At 39.7% G+C, this 26560-nt stretch overlaps 1 pseudogene; it reads left to right on the forward strand.

The window, feature by feature from the left end:
* Window positions 1-1242: 1242 nt before the first annotated feature.
* LOC121174347 (uncharacterized) lies at window positions 1243-25613 on the forward strand (annotated as a pseudogene).
* Window positions 25614-26560: the final 947 nt, after the last annotated feature.

Below are 26560 nucleotides of genomic sequence, written 5' to 3' on the forward strand. Positions count from 1 at the left end.
TTTGGAATTACTTTGATGTATAATTTCGTCTCTGTGTATTTCAAATCTTTATTGTGGTGAATTGATATACCAAACAGCTTCATTGATATCAACTGCAAACATGCAAAAAAATGTACATGCAAATGCATATACCTCTGGTAAAGCCAGAATGTATAGAAAAGGTATCCTTAAAAAAAAAAAGGCTCAGCCTGACAGATCACATGAGGCAAATATAGATTCCACTCTGAAAGATATACAATGTCATGGTGAGAAATTATAAATAAGATGTTTTCTTTTATAAAAACATTAATTTGTTCAACTTGACTTAATTTGTCTCTATTCTTAACTCATGACAGCTAATTCATTAGAAGATATAAATTCTAAATCTCCACAAGGTATGATGATAGAAAATCCTTACTCACTTTTTTGCCCAAATTCTAATATTATCAATTATATCTAACGTAAATTGTTACAACATCTGATTCTAATTCTTTGTCTGACGATGAAAATTGCGAATCCAATAGTAATGAACCTGCAATCGATACTGAAGGTAATAATTATAGCTCTGATATAACGTTAACGATATCAACTTATATCCTTTAAATTAAATTCCACTATCTCATTATACAATTTCAGGCTATTCTGACTTAGGTGATCAGGCCATGGAATGTAGACATTGCAATGCAAAAATGTGGTATGATGAAAGAATTTCAAAAGATAGAAATACAACAAGTCCAAAATTCACCTTATGTTGTGGAGATGGAAAAGTTGAGCTTCCGTTATTACAAAATCCACTGAAATATCTGGAACGACTTCTGTTTGATGGTAAAGCAAGAGATAGTAAAAATTATCAATGTAACATACGGACATACAACATGATGTTTGCCTTTACGTCTGCTGGTATTAAGCTAGACAAATCAATTAATGAAAGTAGAGGACCTCCTACAATTAGAATTCAGGGTCAACCATGCATCGAATAGGCAGCTTATTACCAATGCTTGGAAAGCAACCAAAATTTTCACAATTGTATATCTTTGATACGCAGAATGAAGTTGAAAATAGAATTAATACAATGAGGTAGTACTTCTTTTGTTTCTTTTATTATCAAATATGAAGAATTCTAATTCGGAAAGCATGTTTTGTGACACCAATGGATTATTTTTATATTGTTTTTTGCAGTCAACATGTTGAAATTCAACCAGAGATTGTTTCAACTTTAAGTCAAATTTGGATGAGTACAATGTCCATGCAAAAAGTTTTAGAATGGCCAGGGACAGATTGACAGATAGTCAAGTCGATAATGTAAAATTGAGATTGATAGCTGCACGTGAGAAAGATGGTCGTACATACAATCTCCCAAATGTTTCTGAAGTTGCTGCTCTGATTGTTGGTGATTTTGATCCAGACTCAAGAAGGGATATTATTGTTGAAACTCAAAATGGAGAATTACAAAGAATCCATGAATTACACTCTAGCTATCTAGGACTCCAATACCCTTTACTCTTCCCTTATGGTGAAGATGGATATAGACCTGATATACTTCACCGTTGTACACCTAGCAGCACAAAAAGGAAGAGAAATCATCTAACGATGAAAGAGTGGTTTGCTTATAGACTACAGTCCAGATCAAATGAAACACAAACTTTGTTGCATTCTAGAAAACTATTCCAACAATTCATTGTTGAAGCATACATGATGGTTGAGTCTGAAAGACTTAGCTACATTAGGAACAATAAAAAAAACTTAGAGTTGACAAGTATTGTAGTTTACAAACATCATTGAATGCTGGAAGCAGTAAAGGCTCTTCTAAAGGAAAAAGAGTGATTTTGCCGTCAACCTTTGTTGGTAGTCCACGTTATATGGACCAACTTTACTTTGATGGTATGACAATATGAAGCCATGTGAGTTTCCCAAATCTTTTTATTACTTTACCTTGTAATCCAAATTGGCCTGAAATCCATAGAGTACTTGCACCTTTGAATCTAAGAGCAACAGATAGACCGGATCTTATCTCACGTGTTTTTAGATTGAAGTATGAGCAGATGCTTTTTGACTTAACAAAAAAACACCTGCTTGGAAAAGTAGTCGCATGTGAGTATGCCATTAATATGCTTCTTAAAGTTACACATTTGTTTATTGCTTTTCATGTTTCCTTGATATAATATAACTATACAGAATTTCTATATTACTGTTCCACTATTAATACAATCAGCTAACAATTGCAGATATGCATACAATTGAATTTCAAAAAAGAGGACTTCCTCATGTGCATTTATTGCTATTCTTACACCCAGATAATAAATATCCATCTTCAGATGACATTGACCACATAATATCAGCAGAAATTCCTTTGCATGAAAATGACCCTGAACTCTATACATTAGTCCAAAATCATATGGTACATGGCCATGTGGAATTCTCCAATCTAAGTCTCCATGTATGAAAGAAGGCAAGTGTAGCCGTTTTTACCCTAAAATGTTTCACCCTCAAACTATTTTAGATTCAAATGGCTATCCAATCTATCGTAGAAGAAATGATGGCCGTACCATTTCAAAGAATGGAGTTATTATTGATAATAGATATATAGTACCTTACAATGCAAAATTGCTGAGGAAATACCAAGCACATATAAATATTGAATGGTGTAATCAAAATACTTCCATTCAATATCTATTTAAATATATAAACAAAGGTTATGACAGAGTCACTGCTGTTGTTATTCATGATGCTAATGGTACACTTGAGAATGCTATCAGTCAAAATGATGAGATTAAAGAATATGTGGATTGCAGGTAATATTAATTCAACATGTATACTTAAGCTACTCATTGTTTCTTTAATTAATTCTTTAATTATGAATTTTTTATGTCAGATATATTTCTCCATGTGAAGCTACTTGGAGAATTTTTGATTTTCCAATACATGCTAAAAAGCCTTCTGTGGAGAGATTACATTTTCATCTGCCAGGACAGCACAATGTTCTTTATGAAGATGATGATGATATAGATGTGTCGCAACCTACCCTTCGGCGGGAGGGCGACGCGAGACTCGCGGGATGCGTTTCCATGAAAGGAATACGCGCGGAGTCGCCACCAACGTTTATTTGAGGAAAACGTCGGAAAAATCGGAAAAGACGCGATCTACGAACTTTTAAGTGAAAGGTTCGGGAGTTGTATTTACGCACGGGGAAGGTATTAGCACCCCACACGTCCGTCCAAGGGACGGCAGCCTTTAATCGAATGTGCAAACATGACTTTGATTTTTACGTTCCCTTTTATGTCTTATATCTTTATACCTTTATATTTTTTCCTTTTTTTGTGGTCGACAAGGGTGTTTCCCTTTGCTCCTACGTATTCCTCAATTTTGGATGAGAAATCAGACCTACGTAGTTCTTTCGGAACAAAGTGTTTGGTTAAGTTGTTTTTGTCTTTTTTGCAAATATGTTGTTATTGAACAAAAGTCATTTGAGGTGTTGGACCATTAAACGTCTTTTGATTTTGAAAGGAGAGAAACGTTAAGGCGTTGGACCATTAACGATCTCTTGTTTTTGAAAGGAGAGAAACGTTAAGGCATTGGACCATTAACGATCTCTTGGGGTGGTCGACAAAAGTGAGGCTTTTGCTCCTACGTATCCTCAATTGCGATGAGGAAATCAGATCTACGTAGTTCTTGCAAAAGCGGTAAAGTTACATGTTGATTTTATGCTTTTGAACGGTCCATGTTAACCGATAAAAGCAAAGAGGACCGTTTAAGGCGTTGGACCTTAAAACGGTTTTTAGTGATTTTCGGACAAAACTTGATTTGTGAGTCTATTTTAGTCTTAGTTTCACTTTGGTTATTAATCAATTCATTCAAGGAAACTTCCAAAGAAAAACGTCCGATTGATTTTTTTATTTATTTTATTCAAAGATATTTTGATTATTTTATTATTATTTTTCAAGATATTTTGATTATTTTATTATTATTTTACTTTTTTTGGTTTAACCGAGGTTATAGCGTGAACGATCGGTTAGATTTCATTTTAAAAGTGATTAAATGAGATTACAACACAAATGATCGGTTGAAATTCATTTTATCATTTATTAGATGAGAAAACGGCTTAAATAAACGGTAAAAGCGCGTTAAAGACGGAAGAAAAGAAATCGAAAATAAAGATGAAAGCTTAAAAAAACAAGAAATGAATTGAAAGTGTCGGATTCGAAAACTTACCCGTTGAAGAATGAAGAACGGATGAAGAACGATGAAGAACGGACGAAAACCTTCACGATTTGCTTACGGAAACATCTCGGAAGCGTTACGGAAGCACCTCGGCTTGGATTTTCTTCACGGAAACAATTTTTTTCACCCAAAACAGCTGAAATACATAGCCAGGGGGCTGAGGGATCCTTAGAACAGCCCCCTTTAGCCTTTTTATAGGAAAAAGGGGGAGGAGGTTGCCGCCCAGCTCGCCCAGGCGACGTTAGCTCGCCCAGGCGAGTTGGGTTGCTTCCTCCAGAAGCAACCCAGCTTCAAAAAACGTTCGGAAGGCCTAATTCAAAATTTCGAAATTGCTATTTGCACCCCCCAATTTTGATAAGTTCACCCCCCTTCTTTCATAATTTACGGAAAAGTTATGAAGCCTTACGGAAGCATATAGGACTTGATTTTCTTCTTTTTTTCTCTTCCGTCTCACCCGTATTAAGTTAATTATGCTTATTTAGAGTTATGAGAATTTTACGGAAGCATTACGGGTGTCCCGGAAGCCCTGGAATCCCATTTTTCAATAAAACGGGGGGTATGGTGGCCATCTAGCTCACCCAGGCGAGCTAGGTTACTTCAACCTTAAGCAAGAAATTGCCCAGAAACCTCTAGAAGGGCCCAGATTCGAAAATTACTGTTTGCACCCCCCATTTTACTAAATACACCCCCTTTGGCTTTTTTTGGTGATTCTTTTTTCGTAAAGTTACGGAAACTTACGAATTTCGTAAGATACTTGTTTTCTTTCCGTAATGTTACGGAACCTTGCGGATTACATAATCATCCCCTTTTTGACTTACGGAATGTTACGGAAAGTAAAGATAAGACACTAATTTCGTTCCTCTCGATTGACGAGAGTCGCGGGTAACCATAAAATTTCCGCATGCAATGACTTGTTGTTCCCGGAATTTCACAAATTGCCTAATGATGGGTGCCAAGCACCTCACAAGGACCAAAGAAAGGTCGCATGTCATCAAGCAAAGGTCCCCGGACGAAATTAGGGTATGACACTAATTTCGCTCCTCTCGGTTGACGAGAGTCACGAGTGACCATGACTTTTCGTTCCCGGAATTTCACAAATTGCCTAATGATGGGTGCCAAGCACCTCACAAGGACCAAAGAAAGGTCGCATGTCATCAAGCAAAGGTCCCCGGACGAAAATTAGGGTATGACACTAATTTCGCTCCTCTCGGTTGACGAGAGTCGCGGGTGACCATGACTTGTCGTTCCCGGAATTTCACAAATCGCCTAATGATGGGTGCCAAGCACCTCACAAGGACCAAAGAAAGGTCGCATGTCATCAAGCAAAGGTCCCCGGACGAAAATTAGGGTATGACACTAATTTCGCTCCTCTCGGTTGACGAGAGTCGCGAGTGACCATGACTTGTCGTTCCCGGAATTTCACAAATCGCCTAATGATGGGTGCCAAGCACCTCACAAGGATCAAAGAAAGGTCGCATGTCATCAAGCAAAGGTCCCCGGACGAAAATTAGGGTATGACACTAATTTCGCTCCTCTCGGTTGACGAGAGTCGCGGGTGACCATAACTTGTCGTTCCCGAATTTCACAAATCGCCTAATGATGGGTGCCAAGCACCTCACAAGGATCAAAGAAAGGTCGCATGTCATCAAGCAAAGGTCCCCGGACGAAAATTAGGGTATGACACTAATTTCGCTCCTCTCGGTTGACGAGAGTCGCGGGTGACCATGACTTGTCGTTCCCGGAATTTCACAAATCGCCTAATGATGGGTGCCAAGCACCTCACAAGGACCAAAGAAAGGTCGCATGTCATCAAGCAAAGGTCCCAGACGAAAATTAGGGTATGACACTAATTTCGCTCCTCTCGGTTGACGAGAGTCGCGGGTGACCATAAAATTTCCGCATGTAAATGACTTGTTGCTCCCGGAGGAACAAAAGGTGCAGAAGACTATGTCAGTCTCTGCATGCTATCAAGCGTTCTGTCTTACAGATAGCAAAAGAAAGTTTATACGGATTACCACTCGGGTATTTCCGCGTATCATCGGGCCCGCCGCCTCTGGATGACACAAGGGTGCAGATAACCGTAAGGTATCTCCGCGTGTCATCGGGCCCGCCGCCTCTGGATGACACAAGGGTGCAGAATGACCAAATTTTGTCTCTGCTTGTCATCGGCCCGCCGCCTCTGGATGACAAAAGGGTGTGGATAACCGTAAGGTATCTCCGCGTATCATCGGCCCGCCGCCTCTGGATGACACAAGGGTGCAGATAACCGTAAGGTATCTCCGCGTGTCATCGGGCCCGCCGCCTCTGGATGACACAAGGGTGCAGAATGACCAAATTTTGTCTCTGCTTGTCATCGGGCCCGTCGCCTCTGGATGACAAAAGGGTGCGGATAACCGTAAGGTATCTCCGCGTATCATCGGGTCCGCCGCCTCTGGATGACACAAGGGTGCAAATAACCGTAAGGTATCTCCGCGTGTCATCGGCCCGCCGCCTCTGGATGACAAAAGGGTGTGGATAACCGTAAGGTATCTCTGCGTGTCATCGGGCCCGCCGCCTCTGGATGACACAAGGGTGCAGAATAACCATAAGGTATCTGCTTGTCATCGGGCCCGCCGCCTCTGGATGACACAAGGGTGCGGATAACCGCAAGGTATCTCCGCGTGTCATCGGGCCGCCGCCTCTGGATGACACAAGGGTGCGGATAACCGCAAGGTATCTCCGCGTGTCATCGGGCCCGTCGCCTCTGGATGACACAAGGGTGCATGTCACATGACCTCAGGGTCAGTATGACAAAGATTATGGGGCGGCCGACAAAAGCAAGGCTCTTGCTCCTACGTATCCTCCAATGAGGAACTCAGACCTACGTAGTTCTAGATAACTTGTGAGACTTGAGAAAGTCTCCACTGGAAGATGCTGACATCTCCGGAAAAGGCGCAGATGACCACATTGGCCTCTGCTCATCAATCACACTTGGGGTCACTGAATAACGAGGTGCGGATAACCGTAAGGTATCTCCGCAGGCTACCAGCTCTTGGATCATGGTAACAAAAAGCGGTGCGGTCGATAAAAGCGAGGCTTTTGCTCCTACGTATCCTCCAATGAGGAACTTAGACCTACGTAGTTCTGGATAACTTGTGAGACTTGAAAAGTCTCAGTGTTTTCTCCACTAAAATGCAAACATGCTTTAGCAAAGAGACAAATATTCCAACTGATTTAGAGCAGCATATGCTTTTTTGAGTGAAAACAATGCGTCTACCGGGGAAGGAGAGTCTGCTGATGAAATCTCCCATAACCATAAATGAGATTTTGGATGTTAGCATTTCGTTTCTAAATGACCATTTAGAGGAAACACTGGGTTCGACAAAAATAGAAGAAATCCACTCAAGTGTATCAATCTTGCACAGGTAAGTGTTTGATCCTAATTCTGAACCATAGATATGTCATGACTTGACTTTGCAAATTATTTCCTATCAAATCAAAATTACATGCGTGATCATGGATCAAATAGGACTTCCTTGGGAATGGGTTCTTTTAGGGAGTTTTCGGCTTTGATTATTTTTTGCCTTTTCCTTTTTTGTTTTGGTTTGCACGAGGCGAACAAGTCACCGACGCACAGGATTTTGGTTGGTAATCAAAGGGAGAAGACCACTTTAGGTCATGGTTTCCTTTTCTTTCTTTGTTCATTTGATGACAATTCTGTACTGTTCAAGATATTGTCTGGTCCAAAGACCTCTCTGCACATTTCTTCTGGTTTCTTTGACCAGGAGCTTCCTTCTTTTTTACTTTCTCCCATTCTTTGGTTGGGAATTTTCTTTCTTTTCTTTTTTCTTTCTCCCACTCTTTGATTGGGAATTTTCTTTCTTTTCTTTTTTCTCTTTCTCCCACTCTTTGATTGGGAATTTCCTTTCCTTCCTCTTTTGCTTTCTCTTTGATTGGGAATTTCCTTTCCTTCCTTTTTTGCTTTCTCTTTGATTGGAAATTTCCTTTCCTTCTTTTTTTTTTTGCTTCCGAGGGTAAGGTTTATGGTGAGTCAGGATTTTGGCTCAAGGCTTGTAGAATGGCTAGACATGATACATGTCAGGGTTTGGTTTGGTTCAAGGATAAAAAGGGATGCCCCACATTATTTCCATGACACAAATGCAAAAATGATAATTTGGAAATTTTATGTAAAACTGGTTATGCATGCACCTATGCGGACACTCAAGTGTCAAATTTTTATGGTCATGTGATGCTAGGGCTCAGGATTCATTTCCTCTATTTTAGTCAACCCAACGTTTCCAAAATATGTTCTTTTATCAATTTGTGCATTCATCCGAGTCCATTTTGGGCGTCTGGGAAAATCTTCACAGCATTCACCCTTCAGGTGTATACACCTTTTTTCAAAAACTAGTTATGATCAGTGAATTTTTCCAAAGAAAAGTTGGAAGTCATCTCTTTTCAAAAGCATGTTGGTTTTTCAGCTTGACAACTTATTTTTTCTTTTTTCTCCTTCTTTTTTTTATCATTATCATTTGTTTATTTCTTTTTCTTGTTTTTTTTTCTTCTTTTTTTTCATGAGGTATTTTGCTACCTAAACATGTGCATATTTTTGTGAGGTATTTTTGCTATATACATGCATATCCAAGGTATCTTGCCACCTAAACATACATATATATGTTTTGTGAGGTATTTTTTTGCTACATACACGCACATCTAAGGTATCTCTCTACCTAAACATACAAATATATATTTTGTGAAGTATTTTTTTGTTTACATACACGCACATCTAAGGTATCTCTCTACCTAAACATACATATATATATTTTGTGAAGTATTTTTTTGTTTACATACATGCATATCTAAGGTATTTTCACTACCTAAACATACATATATATATTTTGTGAGGTATGACTACCTTCCGAGCTTGCGCTTGTTTTATTTAAATCCCCAGGATCATGAGTAACTAGGTGCGTCCTACTATAAAAAGTGATCAAATAACAAGCATAGATTCAAAAGGTACTAGGTTGCCTCCTAGTAGCGCTTCTTTAACGTCTTTAGCTGGACGCCTTATGACTTGTCGGTCACTGACCTAGTACTTTGCTTACCTTTGGCTTTGGACTTGGTTGCCTATTGGTCGGCCATGTGTCGTAGGCAATACTCAAACCTTTTTGTGGATGAGCAGAGGTGAACTCTAAAGGTGGTGGCGGTGCGTCTATTGCCCGCTACCGACCATCCCCAGGCTGCTGTGGTGTTTCGCCCTGCGCCTGCCTGGAGACGCAGTACTTCTTGATGAAAGCTCGATTAGTAGGGTGCCTGATGCCCTTGCCGGAGGTGACAGGTACTCCGTAGAACTGACAGAGACCCGTAATTAGAGCTTGACAACTCCAAGACCCTGTTGGACTTCTTCGGGTCCACTGGGTGTCTTGCAGGCGCGATCCCTGCAAACAATAGATGAAATCAGAAATCAGTTGAGCGATGTGCATACTTACCTATGATGATGTGACCTTGTCGGGAGGGTACGAGCACCCTGTAGGACTGATAGAGGCCCGTAACCAGAGCTGGAAACCCCAGGGCCCTGTTGGACTTTTCCGGGTCCACTGGGTGTCTCTTGGGTGCGATCCCTGCAAACAATAGATGGTATCAGAAATCAGTTGAACTATATGCATACTTACCCATGTCAGGACGACACAAACCAACTGATACTTTTGCAGGGGGAGATTGGCATTGCGGTCGCTGGGCAGAATGTTGCTAAGTAGCAATGTCATCTATATCTGTGTAAGAGTGGTCATGTTGGTGCGCATGATCCACACTCGTCTCTTTGCAGCGGCACGGGTGAAATCTTGCCCCGGTATGCATAGTAGCTGTGTGATAGCCTCCCTCTCTGGTTGTGCTCGCACAGTTGGCCCTCCTCCAATATCAGGGGGTGGCCCAGGAACCGTTAAAAGGAAACTACTGGCCCCTTAACCGGAAGTGCAAGTCTCGGTTAAGCATTTAAGGGCAGAGGACCTTAAATTCTTTTAAGGTGTGGATGTCGAGCACACTGAAAATGAGGACACGTAGCCCTCTAAAGGTGAGGGCGTGCAGCCCTCTCAAGGCGAGGAGGTGTAGTCCTCTGGAGGTGAGGGCGTGCAGCCCTCTGCTGGCGAGGACGTGTAGTCCTTTCAAGGTGAGGGCGTGTAGCCCTCTGACGGTGAGGGTAACTAGTACCCAAGGTGAGGAGGTGTAGCCCTCTCAAGGCGAGGACATGTAGTCCTCTGGAGGTGAGGGCGTGCAACCCTCTGATGGTGAGGACATGTAGTCCTCTCAAGGCGAGGACGTGTAGTTCTCTCAACGGTTAGGGTAACTAGTACCCAAGGTGAGGGCGTGTAGCCCTCTCAAGGCGAGGACATGTAGTCCTCTAGAGGTGAGGGCGTGCAGCCCTCTGATGGTGAGGACGTGTAGTCCTCTCAAGGCGAGGACGTGTAGTCCTCTCAACGGTGAGGGTAACTAGTACCCAAGGTGAGGGCGTGTAGCCCTCTCAAGGCGAGGACATGTAGTCCTCTAGAGGTGAGGGCGTGCAGCCCTCTGATGGTGAGGACGTGTAGTCCTCTCAAGGCGAGGACGTGTAGTCCTCTCAACGGTGAGGGTAACTAGTACCCAAGATGAGGGCGTGTCTCAAGGCGAGGACGTGTAGTCCTCTGATGGTGAGGGCGTGCAGCCCTCTGATGGTGAGGACGCGTAGTCCTCTCAAGGCGAGGACGTGTAGTCCTCTCAATGGTGAGGGTAACTAGTACCCAAGGTCCACCCTTATGAGAAAGCAAGAGATCGACTCATCGAGAGGGCCGGTCATCCCAAATCCACAAGATTTGGACATTAGATGCAGGAAATCTATGCAGTTAACATGATTTTTAGGGATGCAGATGCATGCAACCTTTGTCGTGAAATTTGGTAAATGCGGACTTCATTTGAAACAATGCAATGTAATGGAAAGTTGTACAATGTTCATGACATTCTTTCCCTATTTTGTGATTTTGATTTTGATTTAATTTTTTTTGGAAAACACAGATTGACTGTCCTTTTGAAAGAGGTGATAATTCATGCAACCTCATCCTATCTTTTTTGCAAATCTCTCCGGGAACTCCCTCAGAGTGTGTGTTCTGTTTGATTTAGTCACTTGACCATTTTGGAGTGACGACAATGGAGTCGTTTGATGTTTGATCAATCCATTGAAATCCTAGGGTTTGTCCCCCTTTTTTTTTTGTTAAAAACATCGATGGGTGAGAACTTTTGATCGGCCCCTATGTTCACTTGAGGCTCATGCACGGTGCCCCTCATTGCCCCAGTGTAAGGCTTTGAGGTATCAATCGTTGCCTTTCGTCATGACCTTGTAGGAGGGAACCTATTGGGTGAGAACTTCTAATCTGCCCCTAGGTTCGCTTGAAGTTTTTGCATGGTGCCTTTCGTTGCCCCAGTGTAGGGCTTAGAGGTACCAATTGTTGTCTTGTTTTCACGACCTCGTAGTGAGGAAGAATGAAAGAAGCAGTTGATTCTTGCAAAAAAGAATTTTCCAAGGACGAGAAATAATTGAAGGATCTTTCAGTTGATGGATTAAGTCAAATGACTCCTATGTAGAAGCAAGATGTTTTGATGTCTTGATGATGCTAAAGGATCAAGTGCTTCTAAGTTTTATCCAAGAAAATCAAGATATATGATCAAGTTTGATCTCTTTAGAATCTTTAGGAAGAAGTTTCCAAATTGAAACAAACAAAGGTTTGACCAAAGAATTCTATCATTTCAATTTGAGATTTGCTCTCTGGTAATCGATTACCAGTAGTTAAAAATGTTTTTATTCAAATTTTTAAAACCTGTAATCGATTACGTAAGTCTTGTAATTGATTACCAGAGGGGATTTTCAGAAAATAATTTCCAAGAGACATATCTATTCAAATGTTTTATGAACGGCCATTCAAATGTTTTAAAGAGAGTTTTCATTGCCCAAACAGTTTTATCCTCTCGAAAGATCAAGAGTTTTTCTGAACTGAAATGTCTTATCCTCTCAAAAAGATTCCTTGGTCAACCACTTGCATATTCAATAATGAATTTTGATTGGTCTTCATTGTACAATCTATCCCTTTTAAGAGAGATTTCTTCTTCTTATTTCTGAAAAGGGATTAAGAGACCGTGGGTCTCTTGTAGTAGAGGATTCTTGAACACAAGGGAAGGGTTGTCCCTATGTGCATTGTTAATCCGAAAAGAGAGAGTGAAAGTTTAATTGGGGAATAATATTCGTATCTTAATTCAATCCCCTCTTCTTCTCAAGGTAACTGAGGCCATTTGTCCAACATCCTATTCTTGATAACTCACTTCTCTCTAAAAAGACAAAATGAGGTCACATGAACGTCTATATTTTTACTTGAAAACACAGTCAATCAAATGCCTTTTTATTTTTTATTTTGAAACTTATTTTTTATTTTGAAACTTATTTGTTTTGAACTTTGCTCGTTGTTTTACAGCACCCCCACCAACGTGCAAGATGAGTAATCTCTGATTGAACGGTCTTGGAAGTCAACACTTAGGAGCGCATGTTGCTTGAGCAAACAGACCAATGGCTTACACTCACATTCCGGTGGAAGTTGAATAAGCAAAGATGTGTTCGTGAGAGGATGTCCATTTTATCTATATCATTTAACATTGTAACTGTGGTTTATGGCATAAACTTGAAAATCCTGATGAGTCATAACAACAGCTTCCAGAATTGCCCCATGTATGGTGTTGCTTGTTAATGTTAGGATTCAACAAGCGATTCTCCTCAAATTTCAGCCAGCCCGTATCAATTAGACCTTGCACCTTACGCTTCAGAGCCCTACAATGCTCAATGGAAAGCCCTGGGGCTTCTCCGTGACAAGCACACGTTGCATTCGAGTCGTATTCTCAGAGAAATGGAGGTTGATGAACCTTGGCTTGGGTTATGGCTACCATTGAATTATCAAGTAGATATGGGATCAAGTTTAGCATATGACAACGGAATTTGGGGTGAACCCTACAGGCTTTTTGCTGCAAAATTCCTTTTTGTTGGTGTTTTTTTTTTTGGTTTGTGCTAAAGGTGGTCTTCGTCATTGGAAGTGCGGTAGACAGACTTTGTGGTTGATTTAGGGATGGCCTTTGTGGATAACTGGGTGGTGGGTAAGGAGGAGGTTTGTTATTGGCTGAGTAATGACATTGTTGGGTTGGTGGGAAACTTGGCCGTATAGGAATGGCAGTCACAGCATGGGTTTCTCCCTCTTTCTCACCCTCTTCATTTGCCCCAGTTTTCTCAGTCGTCCTAGTAGGATGATCAAATTTTCCTCTTTTCGGATCCACTTCGATCTTTTTGCTGGCGAAGACCAAATCTGTAAAACTTGAAGGTGTGTAACCCACCATTTTTTTCATAGTAGAACACCGGTCACGTGTCTACTATCATTGTGATAATCTCTTTCTCTGTTTTTGGGGGTGCTACTTGAGTTGCCAAGTCTCTCCATCTTTGGGCGTATTCTTTGAAAGATTCGTGCCCCCTTTTTGCACACTTTTTGTAGTTGCATCCTATCCGGAGCCATATCAGAATTGTACTGACACTGCCTAATGAAGGCAACCATTAGATCCTTCCAAGAATGGACTCAAGAAGGTTCCTAAGTTAGTATACCAGGCGACAATTGTCCTAGTAAGACTTTCTCAGGAAAAATGTATCAGCAGTTTCTCATCTTTTGCGTATGCCCCCATCTTCCGACAGTACATCTTTAGATGGTTCTTGGAGCAAGTAGTCCCCTTGTACTTGCCAAAGTCCGGCACCTTGAACTTGGGAATGACCATGTTTGGGTATTAGGAACAACTCTTCTAGGTTAGCAAAGGCATAATCTTCACCTCCTTCAATGGCCCTGAGCCTTTCCTCTAAATGATCCAACTTTCCCATTCCTGCCATAGTCATGAGGGTTTTTAACCACTGTGGAATGCAAGAGGTGCAGTTGTGGGTGATACTGAGGGCCCTCCAAAGGGTTTTGTAGGGGTATACCACCAACTGCTTGCCCTTCAGTGGTATATCCGAGCCAAGGCTCGAAGTCGGCTAGATTGTGATAGGGAATTTCATGGGTCTCTTCCACGGTTTAAGAGACATGTGCATGATCAGTTTGGGGTTGCTGGCTTTCAATGGGTATAGGAGTGGAGTTATTGACATTCTTATTGGGAGTGTACGCTACATTGGGTGGCGTATAGTTGAGAGGCAAGCCATATGACGGGAAGGCGTGCTCGTTTTGAATTTGCACATCATGGGGGCCGCCCGTACTTCCTAAATCTTTGCCTACCATATTTGAGGTTGGATGATTCATTTGCTTGAGGCCGGATGGGGACGTCGGGTTCACCTTAGCAACAACGCTGGTAGCGGCAATTGCAACCGCATTGGCTTCCATTATCTTCTTCACGCTCATCATGGCCTCCATCATTGTGGCCATTTTCTCTTTAATGGCCTCCATGTCGGCCTTCATCTTCTCTTGTACCTCCTCTACTTCACCCATTACTCTAGCTCTAGCACGAGTTCGGTAAGGGCATCGTAAAGCGTGTCCCTTTCTTTTTTATAACAATGATTAAGTTCATTTTATTTTATTTTTCAAGGAAAGAATGCAACGAGCAATGCAACCAATGAAAAGCATGGATGCATGCGAATGATGTACAGTTGAAGTATTGCGAATTTTTACGCAAGATATGGGGTTGAATCAATTTAGATTTTCAACATGGTCCATGACATCTTTGTCAAGGTGAAACTGGAAGTAACAAGGACATCAATAATCCTAAATATGTTTGGCAGTAGACGAAGCAGTGATGTGACTCGATTCATCTTTTGCCCCAATTTTGCAAGACGGTTACTTCCATATTTCAACTTGACTTGATGAACCTTTTTGTAAAAGCATGAGCTTGGTTCAACCCTATAATCCAAGGAATGGCAATTCTGATCGCCAATACTTCAACAACATCTCATAGGGATGAATGACTTGGGCATACTTTAAGCTTATGCACGGAAAATGTAATTATGAAATTGAGATGCCCGAAGAAACACCATTTCCTAGTTAACCATGCATTAGGTACCATGTTCAATTATTTTGTTTTTAAGTGAAACGGGTTTATGATCCCAACATGGTTGGCTCGTGGTGCCTAACACATGAAACTAAGAATGTAGTGTGAAGTTTCACGCTTCCCCTTTTTTGTTTTGTTTTGTAGAGGAAAACGCAAGGATGAGCAAACATGAAAACAAATGGTATCCAATTTTGCAGATCAAAAAGTTTGTTGAACGCATATGCATGATGATGCCATGACTCATGCAAAATGTGAGGCTGGAATATGATAACGGACAAATGCAGGATATGTCCATTATGATGTTATGAAGAGATGCTTATGCGATGCATGATATGAATGCATTTTACGGACACGAGAGCCCGGAAAATTATCTCTTCTTACTTGCGCATTTGGGGGCGCAGTGCCCCATGTGTACAATTAAGAAGGTGATATGGACCTTCCGGCTTCCCGTGACAAAGGACGAGACCAACATACAATGCATGCTAGAGATAAAATGCGGGAGTGACTTGATTCGCACTGATTTTTGGAGTAAAAACGTGGGATAAACTCATTTTATTCAAAAAGTTATAACTAGTCAAGATCTGAGCGACAATACAAACTTCCTAGCGGTTTCTAATCATATGGTCCATTAAGTCTATCATATGTTGACAATAGCTGAGAAGTCCGTGGATCTTCTTGGGGGCGGAGTAGGTGTCCGCCATTGCTTTGGCCTTGGCTAGCAATCGGGGAAGTTCTTGACTCCTATTCAAAGTAAGAGCAAATCGGTCCGTCCACATTGTTGCCTCTTGGTGCCATGAATCAATTACCCTCTCCCTTGCTTCGCTTTCTGCTGATATCTTGGCGTACTCATCCTCTAGCCTTTGCTCGTGAGTCGCCGCTAGATTTAGCTTCTCTTTGCACTCATCGATGATGGCCCACATATTCCCTTCAGTCTCGCTTAACTATTGGGACAAATTTCTTTTCGACCTAAGGTAAGCCTTTAGCTCGTCCTTCAAGATCATGCCTTTGACCCGTGATGATTCCTTTCACCTCTTCGGAGCTTGAGCTTACTATTGCTGCCCTATAAAGCCCCTCAAAACTTTGCTGGCACATGTTCTTCCTTTCGGGCCTTCTTGGTTTCTCGTTCCAAGGCTTCAGCGGTGGCCATATTGACGTCCCTTAGTTCATCATACTCTTTTCAGACTATGGACTTGAACTTCTCTTCGACTACTCGGGCTCTTTCAAGCTCTGCCTTTAGGGCTTGTACCTCATCACTTTCTTCCGAAGCTTTAACCTCATCGTCCCTCACAGTCTTTAGATTTGGGAGCCAATCCAATCCTTGTGTTCGGACTCTCAGCCACTTATGATAGCCGCCGATGATCCCATTACTGCTTCCCCTAAGCTCTCTGTCCTTTCTTCACGCCGCATCCCATGCCTTGCGAACTCCTTGGAGTACCCTCGCGTTGTGGTCACTAAAACCCCGTGCGATGAAAGGCGTGATGCTTTCGTCTAATGGCGCTCCTCTCATGGGGTAGCCAAGCTGTCTTATGGCGAGAACGAGATTATAATTAATACAACCCCTTATTCCCATCAAGGGAACATTTGGACATCCTTCGCATGAAGATAGAATCTTGATTCTTCCTTCCTTCTAGCGAGGGAACCAATTAACAGACGCCCCCCCATGCTAGCCAAGAGTTGGTCCCAATTCGCCTTTCCTTTTTCGACGCACGAGCGGTAACCTTGTAGCGGATAGACGGGCCTACCTTCTTGGAGAAAAAGGTGTGAAACCAGCCCCACATAGAGAGCTGGAGTACAGCAAACAATCCTTGCATTGCTTTCTTCACATCTTCGGTCGAAGGTGTCATATAGGTCGGCTAGCATAGCGACAACCGGACTTTCCTTGTGGTTATGATAGGCGAGAAAAACGTCGATCGCTGCCAGGTCCACCAACCCATCCACATTTGGAAAGAGGACTCCCTCGAAAATCAACAGTGTGAGAATATCTATGAATGGGGTCCACTCGCCTTTATCTGCCAAGATTCTTGCTTTTACCTCCAAATATTTTCTCGGTATTCCGACCACCCCATTTTCGACTTGCCTTTGGCGGTCTAATTCCTGTGCCGAGATTTGGACTTTTTTAGAAATTCTGGCCAATGAGGGGTAGAACCCTGAGAAGAGGTATGGTTTCCTTCCCCCTAGAGGACATCCTAGGATCTCTTCAAATTCTTCCACCATTGGTGATAGCTGGAAGTCCCCAAAGATGAAGCACCTCAACGGCTGATCATAATACTAGGCGAGGGAGGCAATTGGTTCCATGGAGACTTCTACCCTAGCTAGGTCCCAAATGCTTACCATAGGCTTTGCGGAAGGCTTGCCGTTGAAGTTGACCCATTAATTGCCCCAACTTTCGTAAACTGGTGACCTCTAAGCTCTTGATTTTGACTTGATAAAACCTCTTTTTAAGCGAAGGCTTTTGACTTGATCCCATGTTTTACTAAAGTGAAATAAAATCTAGTGCGAATCAAAACTCCGACATCTATCATGGGTGGAATGGATGAATGCATGAAGGAATGCATATGACACGGATGCAATTTATGAATACGGGAGCTCGGGAAATTGTCTCCTTCTTAGATACAACGTCTTGGGGTAGCAAAGTGCCCAACGTATGTATTTAAGAAGGTGACACGGACCCTCCGTTGGTTTGCCCAAGAGAGGGGATTAAGACGGAACCCGCACATGATGCACATGCGAAAGGTACAATACGGGGATGTACATAGTATGATAATATTCACTGAACATAAGCAAACGGGTATATGATACTTATGCATGGCAGTGTGAAAAATGGCACGCAGCGTGTTTGCTCCGTGCCCCTATTTAAGGGACCTATAAGGGAGAGAACTAACTAGGCTTTTAGCAATAATACCCAAGGTAGTCATATCTCTCTTGATGGTTTCTAGAGGTATCATCCCCTTCGAAGAACATATTGCAGCAGTAGGGACTACTAGCAACAATAAGTTTTCAAAGAGAAAAGCTCTAGATGAGGGTTCACTGTAATCAAGCAAGTCGGAGACCTAGCATGATCACAGATTCACCTCCACTCCTTATGTTCCCATGAACCCGGGTATAGGGCCCTTTTTCACTCACAGTGTGTGCAAATAGTGTTAGTGTTTGTGTGCATCAAATGAATAAATATTTACCTCATGCATACATTCTAAAACACACTAAAAGCAACAAATAGTTTATATACACAAGAACATAAGACAAATAAAGGGAAACCAACAAAGGAGAAAGTCATGATAAAACATTGCACAAGATTAAATGGCCTAACTCTCTAAAAAACAGTCCCCAGTGGAGTCGCCAACTGTCGCAACCTACCCTTCGGCGGGAGGGCGACGCGAGACTCGCGGGATGCGTGTTCCATGAAAGGAATACGCGCGGAGTCGCCACCAACGTTTATTTGAGGAAAACGTCGGAAAAACCGGAAAAAGACGCGATCTACGAACTTTTAACTGAAAGGTTCGGGAGTTGTATTTACGCACGGGGAAGGTATTAGCACCCCACACGTCCGTCCCAAGGGACGGCAGCCTTTAATCGAATGTGCAAACATGACTTTGATTTTTACGTTCCCTTTTATGTCCTTATATCCTTTATACCCTTTATATTTTTTCCTTTTTTTGTGGTCGACAAGGGTGTTTCCCTTTGCTCCTACGTATTCCTCAATTTTGGGATGAGAAAATCAGACCTACGTAGTTCTTTCGGAACAAAGTGTTTGGTTAAGTTGTTTTTGTCTTTTTTTGCAAAATATGTTGTTATTGAACAAAAGGTCATTTGAGGTGTTGGACCATTAAACGGTCTTTTGATTTTGAAAGGAGAGAAACGTTAAGGCGTTGGACCATTAACGATCTCTTGTTTTTGAAAGGAGAGAAACGTTAAGGCATTGGACCATTAACGATCTCTTGGGGTGGTCGACAAAAGTGGGGCTTTTGCTCCTACGTATCCTCAATTGCGATGAGGAAATCAGATCTACGTAGTTCTTGCAAAAGCGGTAAAGTTACATGTTGATTTTATGCTTTTGAACGGTCCATGTTAACCGATAAAAGCAAAGAGGACCGTTTAAGGCGTTGGACCTTAAAACGGTTTTTAGTGATTTTCGGACAAAACTTGATTTGTGAGTCTATTTTAGTCTTAGTTTCACTTTGGTTATTAATCAATTCATTCAAGGAAACTTCCAAAGAAAAACGTCCGATTGATTTTTTTAATTTATTTTATTCAAAGATATTTTGATTATTTTATTATTATTTTTCAAGATATTTTGATTATTTTATTATTATTTTACTTTTTTTGGTTTAACCGAGGTTATAGCGTGAACGATCGGTTAGATTTCATTTTAAAAGTGATTAAATGAGATTACAACACAAATGATCGGTTGAAATTCATTTTATCATTTATTAGATGAGAAAACGGCTTAAATATATGGTAAAAGCGCGTTAAAGACGGAAGAAAAGAAATCGAAAATAAAGATGAAAGCTTAAAAAAACAAGAAATGAATTGAAAGTCTCGGATTCGAAAACTTACCCGTTGAAGAATGAAGAACGGATGAAGAACGATGAAGAACGGACGAAAACCTTCACGGATTTGCTTACGGAAACATCTCGGAAGCGTTACGGAAGCACCTCGGCTTGGATTTTCTTCACGGAAACAATTTTTTTTCACCCAAAACAGCTGAAATACATAGCCAGGGGGCTGAGGGATCCTTAGAACAGCCCCCTTCAGCCTTTTTATAGGAAAAAAGGGGGAGGAGGTTGCCGCCCAGCTCGCCCAGGCGATGTTAGCTCGCCCAGGCGAGCTGGGTTGCTTCCTCCAGAAGCAACCCAGCTTCAAAAAACGTTCCGGAAGGCCCAATTCAAAATTTCGAAATTGCTATTTGCACCCCCCAATTTTGATAAGTTCACCCCCCTTCTTTCATAATTTACGGAAAAGTTATGGAAGCCTTACGGAAGCATATAGGACTTGATTTTCTTCTTTTTTTCTCTTCCGTCTCACCCGTATTAAGTTAATTATGCTTATTTAGAGTTATGGGAATTTTACGGAAGCATTACGGGTGTCCCGGAAGCCCCGGAATCCCATTTTTCAACAAAACGGGGGGTGTGGTGGCCATCTAGCTCGCCCAGGCGAGCTCAGCTCGCCCAGGCGAGCTAGGTTACTTCAACCTTAAGCAAGAAATTGCCCAGAAACCTCTAGAAGGGCCCAGATTCGAAAATTACTGTTTGCACCCCCCATTTTACTAAATACACCCCCTTTGGCTTTTTTTTGGTGATTCTTTTTTCGTAAAGTTACGGAAACTTACAAATTTCGTAAAGATACTTGTTTTCTTTCCGTAATGTTACGGAACCTTGCGGATTACATAATCATCCCCTTTTTGACTTACGGAATGTTACGGAACCTCACTAACTACGCAACGATGCTTCCATTTGATTTCCGGTGTGTCACGGAACCTTACGGATTGTGCATCAATATTTTCTTTTCTTTTTCGGCATGTCCCGGAATTTCACAAATTGCCTAATGATGGGTGCCAAGCACCTCACATGGACCAAAGAAAAGTCGCATGTCATCAAGCAAAGGTCCCCGGACGAAATTAGGGTATGACAAGATGATATCCTGTCAAAGCCAAGTATTTCAGATTCAAAATTCTTAGCTTGGATGAATAGCAACAAATGTTTTTCAGAGGGTAGAAATCTGAATTATTCACAATTTGTTTCCAAATTTGTCTACAACCAAAAGACTAGATCATGGAACCTTAAAAAGAAAGGCAATACAATTGGCAGGCTAATATGGGTTCCACCAACCACTGGTGAATTGTTTTATCTAATAATGATGCTTACTGCATGCAAAGGAGCTACTTCATTTGAGGATATTAGAACAGTTGAAAATGTTCTATACCCTACATATAGAGAAGCATGCTTCACAATTGGTTTTTTGCAAGATGACAGAGAATTTGTGGAAGCAATCAAAGAAGCTAAGGACTGGGGTACAACTAATTATTTGAGGAAATTATTTGTGTTAATACTATTATCAGGTGTCATTACTAAACCTGAAGAACTTTGGAGTCAGACATGGAATTGGTTAGCTGAAGACATTGCATATCATTATAAAAAAACAACTCTGAACACAGGTTAGTTTTAATCAGTTTGTAACTTTCTATATTGAATAACATCACATATATGCATTGTTTAACTATCTCCTTTATCATTTGTTAGAATTACACATTGATGATGAGCAACTTAAAAATTTAACATTACTGGAAATTGAAAAACTTCTGCATGCAAACCAAAAATCACTCAGAGGCTATCCTACAATGCCATATCCTGAGAGTGCAAATCCTGCATCGTGTCTAGAGAATAGCTTGATATTGTCTGAACTTAATTACAACAATGATGAGGCTAGATCAGAATTCGAAAATCATTTTCTATCCATGACAGGTAATCTACCAATTCATGTATTATAAATTGCATTAAACAAAGTTAAATTCCATCTGTATTTTCTAATTTTCCATCGGCTAATTCTTCATTTCTATCAAATCACAACTTATTTTTTATTCTAGACGAACAAAAACAAATTTATCACAAAATTATGGAAGTTGTCAACAACGATGAAGGTGGCATGTTTTTTCTATATGGATATGGAGGTACAGGAAAAACATACATATGGAGAACATTAGCAAGTTCACTAAGGGCAAAAAATCAAATTGTGATTATGGTTGCTTCTAGCGGCATAGCTTCTTTGTTATTGCCAAGAGGCAGGATTGCTCATTCCAAATTTAAGATACCTGTGCCAATTTTCAAAGACTCAACATGCAATATACTTCAAGGAAGTCAGGTAGCAGAATTGTTAAATCAGACAAATCTGATAATTTGGGATGAAGCACCCATGGCACACAAATTTTGCTTTGAAGCACTTGATCAAACTTTAAGAGACATTATTAAAGAAAAAAAAATCCCAATAAAATTTTTGGAGGCAAAGTTATTGTATTTGGTGGAGATTTCCGACAAATTATGTCAGTCATTCCAAGAGGAAGTCGTTCAGACATTATAAATGCAACAATCAATTCATCATATCTGTGGCCTTCCTGTGAAGTCTTAATACTCACCAAAAACATGCGTTTACAAAGCAATGCCCAATCAATTGATGATCAAGAAACTACTAAATTTGCAAAGTGGATTCTAGATATTGGAGATGAAGTTATTGGGAGTCACAATGATGGATATGTTACCATTGAAATTCTTGAGTACCTATTGATTACTAAATATAATGACCCCATTGATGCTATAGTCAAATCAACATTTCCAAATTTATATCAACATCACACTAATCCTGAATTCTTCAAATCTCTAGAGCAATATTAGCTTCCACCAATGAAACAGTTGAAGAGGTCAATGATTATATACTTTCCTTGATTCAAGGTATTTATGCACATATGAAATTTACAAAAACTAAGGTCTACTCAGTATTTATTCTCTATTTAACTTTGCATGCTACCTCAAATAAATATAATAGGTGAACAAATGGAATACTTAAGCTCTGATTATATAGAGAAGTCAGAAAACATTGACAGTTGGCATTTCCAATCAATCACAACTGAATTTCTCAATTCACTAAACACATCTGGTCTGCCAAATCATCGTATCAAGCTAAAAATCGGTAGTCCTATAATGTTGCTAAGAAACTTAGACCAAATGCAAGGACTCTGTAATGGTACTAGATTAGTAATTACTAGACTAGTCAAACATGTCATTGCAACTGAAATCATTTCTGGCAAAAATCTTGGCGATAATGTTTACATCCCAAGAATGTCAATGTCACCTTCACAATCACCATGGCCTTTCAAGCTTTTAAGAAGACAATTTCCAATCATGCTATCCTATGCAATGACGATTAACAAGTCTCAGGGCCAATCACTTTCTATAGTTGAACTTTAATGGCCAAAACCAGTTTTTAGCCATGGACAATTATACGTTGCATTATCAAGGGTCAATTCAAGGCAAGGATTAAAAGTTCTTATTCATGATAAAGAGCAAAAAAATATGACTTCTACTACTAATGTAGTCTTCAAAGAGGTTTTCAAAAATCTTACAAGGTAACTCTAAATTTTCAAACAACAAATTGTACTATCTATTGACAACAATTCCTAACTGTTATCTTACTCTTATACATTCTAACATACAGCCAAAGATGATATCATATATTACAATGTTAAATTTTACATTGTCAGGTATGTAATCTTAATCACCACATTAATATCATCCATTTATAATTTCATTTACTTAACGTTATATTATTTAGCAGTTTATCACAGCTTAACATTTGCTTTGACATTTACATGTACAAATTTTCTTTATTTCTCTACGAAATATAGAAATTTAAATTGCTGAAGTTCAATGATGAAATATCTAGCGTTCATATGCTACTGCTTATATGATAATTATGCCTTAAACAATATTTTTAAAAAATCGTTCATGTCAATCGTCCAAATGTAGCACATCATGCTGCATATACTCCATTCGTTCAAATCAACATCATTCTTATTTTATAGAAAAAAAACTACATTAAAAAAATCCAATTATCCAACATGACATAATCAGTTTTAAATAATTCCCATATATATCCTTCAGACATGATATCATTAAAAAATACCATATCATACCCCCTCTGCAATACATTAAAAATGAAATCCTAACAAGCAATTCTAGAAGTTGGCCCAATGCTCATATCCAAGCCCAAGATAAATTTACACAGTTACTGCCCTACAATACCAACGGTCTTTAGCTTCTATTTCGAACAAAAACTCTACATCTACTTCGCACCTTTTCAATTCACAATTATTGACATCACATCTATTCACAACCGTGTGGCATTGGAAAGAAGCAAATATTAAATACCACACTGTAGAAAGGCATATCATCTACTTTCTTCTGCAAATCCTTTTCCATTTCTCTGTCCAAACTCTACTTTCACGACATGCACAGAATGAGCACCACATCTTCAACCGCATCAACTGAGGTAAGTCATTTATACTCTTCTCTTCACGGCACCTACCTCTTTGTTGGCTTTATTGTCATTTTCATGGGTTTTTGGTTTGTGGTTTTTCTGCTATGTGTCTGATGCACGTGGTTTGGGGGTTTTGTGCAATGCCGTTGGTTTTTGTTGTGTCATTTTCCTTTCTTTCTTTTTCAAGTTTGAAAACAAAACTGGATTTGAAGGTGTCAGGCCCTCCTTGGTCGTTTCCTTTCTAACTTTTATGTGCATGGCTATCATTTTCGTTTTTGTTTTCCTCTTTCGTTTTGCTCTGTTGTTGCCATTGTTCTGTTTTTTTTGTTTAATGTCTTTGCCTTCGATTTGGTTTTGGTTTGTATGTGCATTAGTCCTTTCCGCTGTTTTTCTTTTTTGGTGTTTTGTTTACAAACCTTTATATTGTTCGTCCCTGTGATTTTACAATTTTTCTTTGGTTGACAAGTTTCTTTTGCCATTTGCTTTTATATCCCTGTCATTGCAGATGAAAAATTGCATCATCTGACTACCATTGATCATCCAATTTATCGCTGCCTTCAACAATGACAAGGTCATCTTTTTTCCCAATTCTTTCATTACTATTATTGTTACATATACATGCATTTATATTTGTCACTTTTTTTTCAGAATACCATACAACTTCCTGCGTTCTATCATACACAATGGGCACCAAACTATCATGAGTTTGTTCATCTCAGATACAATGGAGCCATTTATGAAATACGAGTCAAACAACACAAAGATAAAGTGTATTTAGCAGATGGACTCCAAAACTTCCGGAAAGATTTGAAAATCTACGAGTCAACCAACATCAATTTTTTTGCATGTGACCATCACTCTATTTTTGACATACATTTCATACCACCACTGGAGCGGCAAACTTGTGGCAGGCAGAGGCATTCATCCAGAAAGCACATCTGGACTCTTCAACTTACTCAGGAAATGCTGGATGATCCTGAACCCCTGGTAACCTGACTTTCATATCTTAATCTATTTAAACACATTTTTACCATTTTAACAATTCTACCTTTTCCAAATTACAGAAACTCCCCCATTGTACAGAAGTTCCTCTTAAAGCTTGCGGTAACCACATGACAATCTTAAGGCGACATGGCCCCCCACTGCAATGGAAAGTTGAAACCCTGAATCTTGCTATTGGTGGAAAATGTGTTGTCCAACCATGGTATGATTTTCTTGAAGAAATGGATTTTGATGATGGAGATGAAATTTCTATTTACTATAGGTATTATGAAAAAATTTGGGATATCATAATTAGGAGGCAGGAGGATTGGAAGGATAGTGACAACAACTAGGCTGTCTTTATCATTTTGTTGTTAATGTTTTGCTGTTCCGACAAACAATGTTAATGTTTTGCTGTTAATTTCAATTTCCCTGTTAATCAGCTTTATCATTTTGGTGTTCATGAACATATAGAAAATGCTAACAAAACAACCGTGCACGTGCACGGGTTGTAGACTAGTTAAGTATAAATGGATCCAAATATATAATTTTTTTACCGCAAACATCCAAATCTCATTAAACAAGTTTCTCATTCTAATATACTTTGTTTTAACTAACTACAAAATTGTTCATATAGAGTATCATCACATGTAGAATATATAATTATAAGTTAATTAATTTCATTTTATTTTCTTTTTGTAGGTCATAAAGAATACCATCACACAATACCGAGATTTTTAATGATTATGTTAAATGATTAAAACATGACACTTAATATTGATTTGTCGGATAATTATATTTGTAACATTGCTTTATGACTTATGTTTGAATGAATTTATGTTCTAATTGAATGTTTTTAATGCTACGCTTGGATGATTTAAGGGTGAATTTTTCAATTTAATAGTAGTATTTTTTTTTTTGTATTGTAGTAGGTTTTTTTTGTGTGTGTGTGTGTATTTTCTCTCCTATTAAAATATTAAAATACAGAATTCAATTATTTAACTTAACGTTGTTAGAGTAAATTATAATATTCTTTCATACGAGTATCTTTTCTTATATGTTGAAGTATACATTTTAATTTAGCTTAATTAATATCGTCAAAGAGTCTTTTTTAAATATTTTAAAATATATTTTTAATTTAAATATATTAAAATATTTTTAATTTATCAAGTTACTCTTCACTCGCTTGATGCCCTGATATTTCTTTCTGAATACGCATTAATATTGCTTCTCTTCATTGGGGATCGCAGACAATTAAATTAAATGTTTTGATAGCCACAAAATGTCTAACCAAATTATT

Source organism: Glycine max, chromosome 20 (assembly GCF_000004515.6).
Source record: "Glycine max cultivar Williams 82 chromosome 20, Glycine_max_v4.0, whole genome shotgun sequence".
NCBI lineage: Eukaryota > Viridiplantae > Streptophyta > Magnoliopsida > Fabales > Fabaceae > Glycine > Glycine max.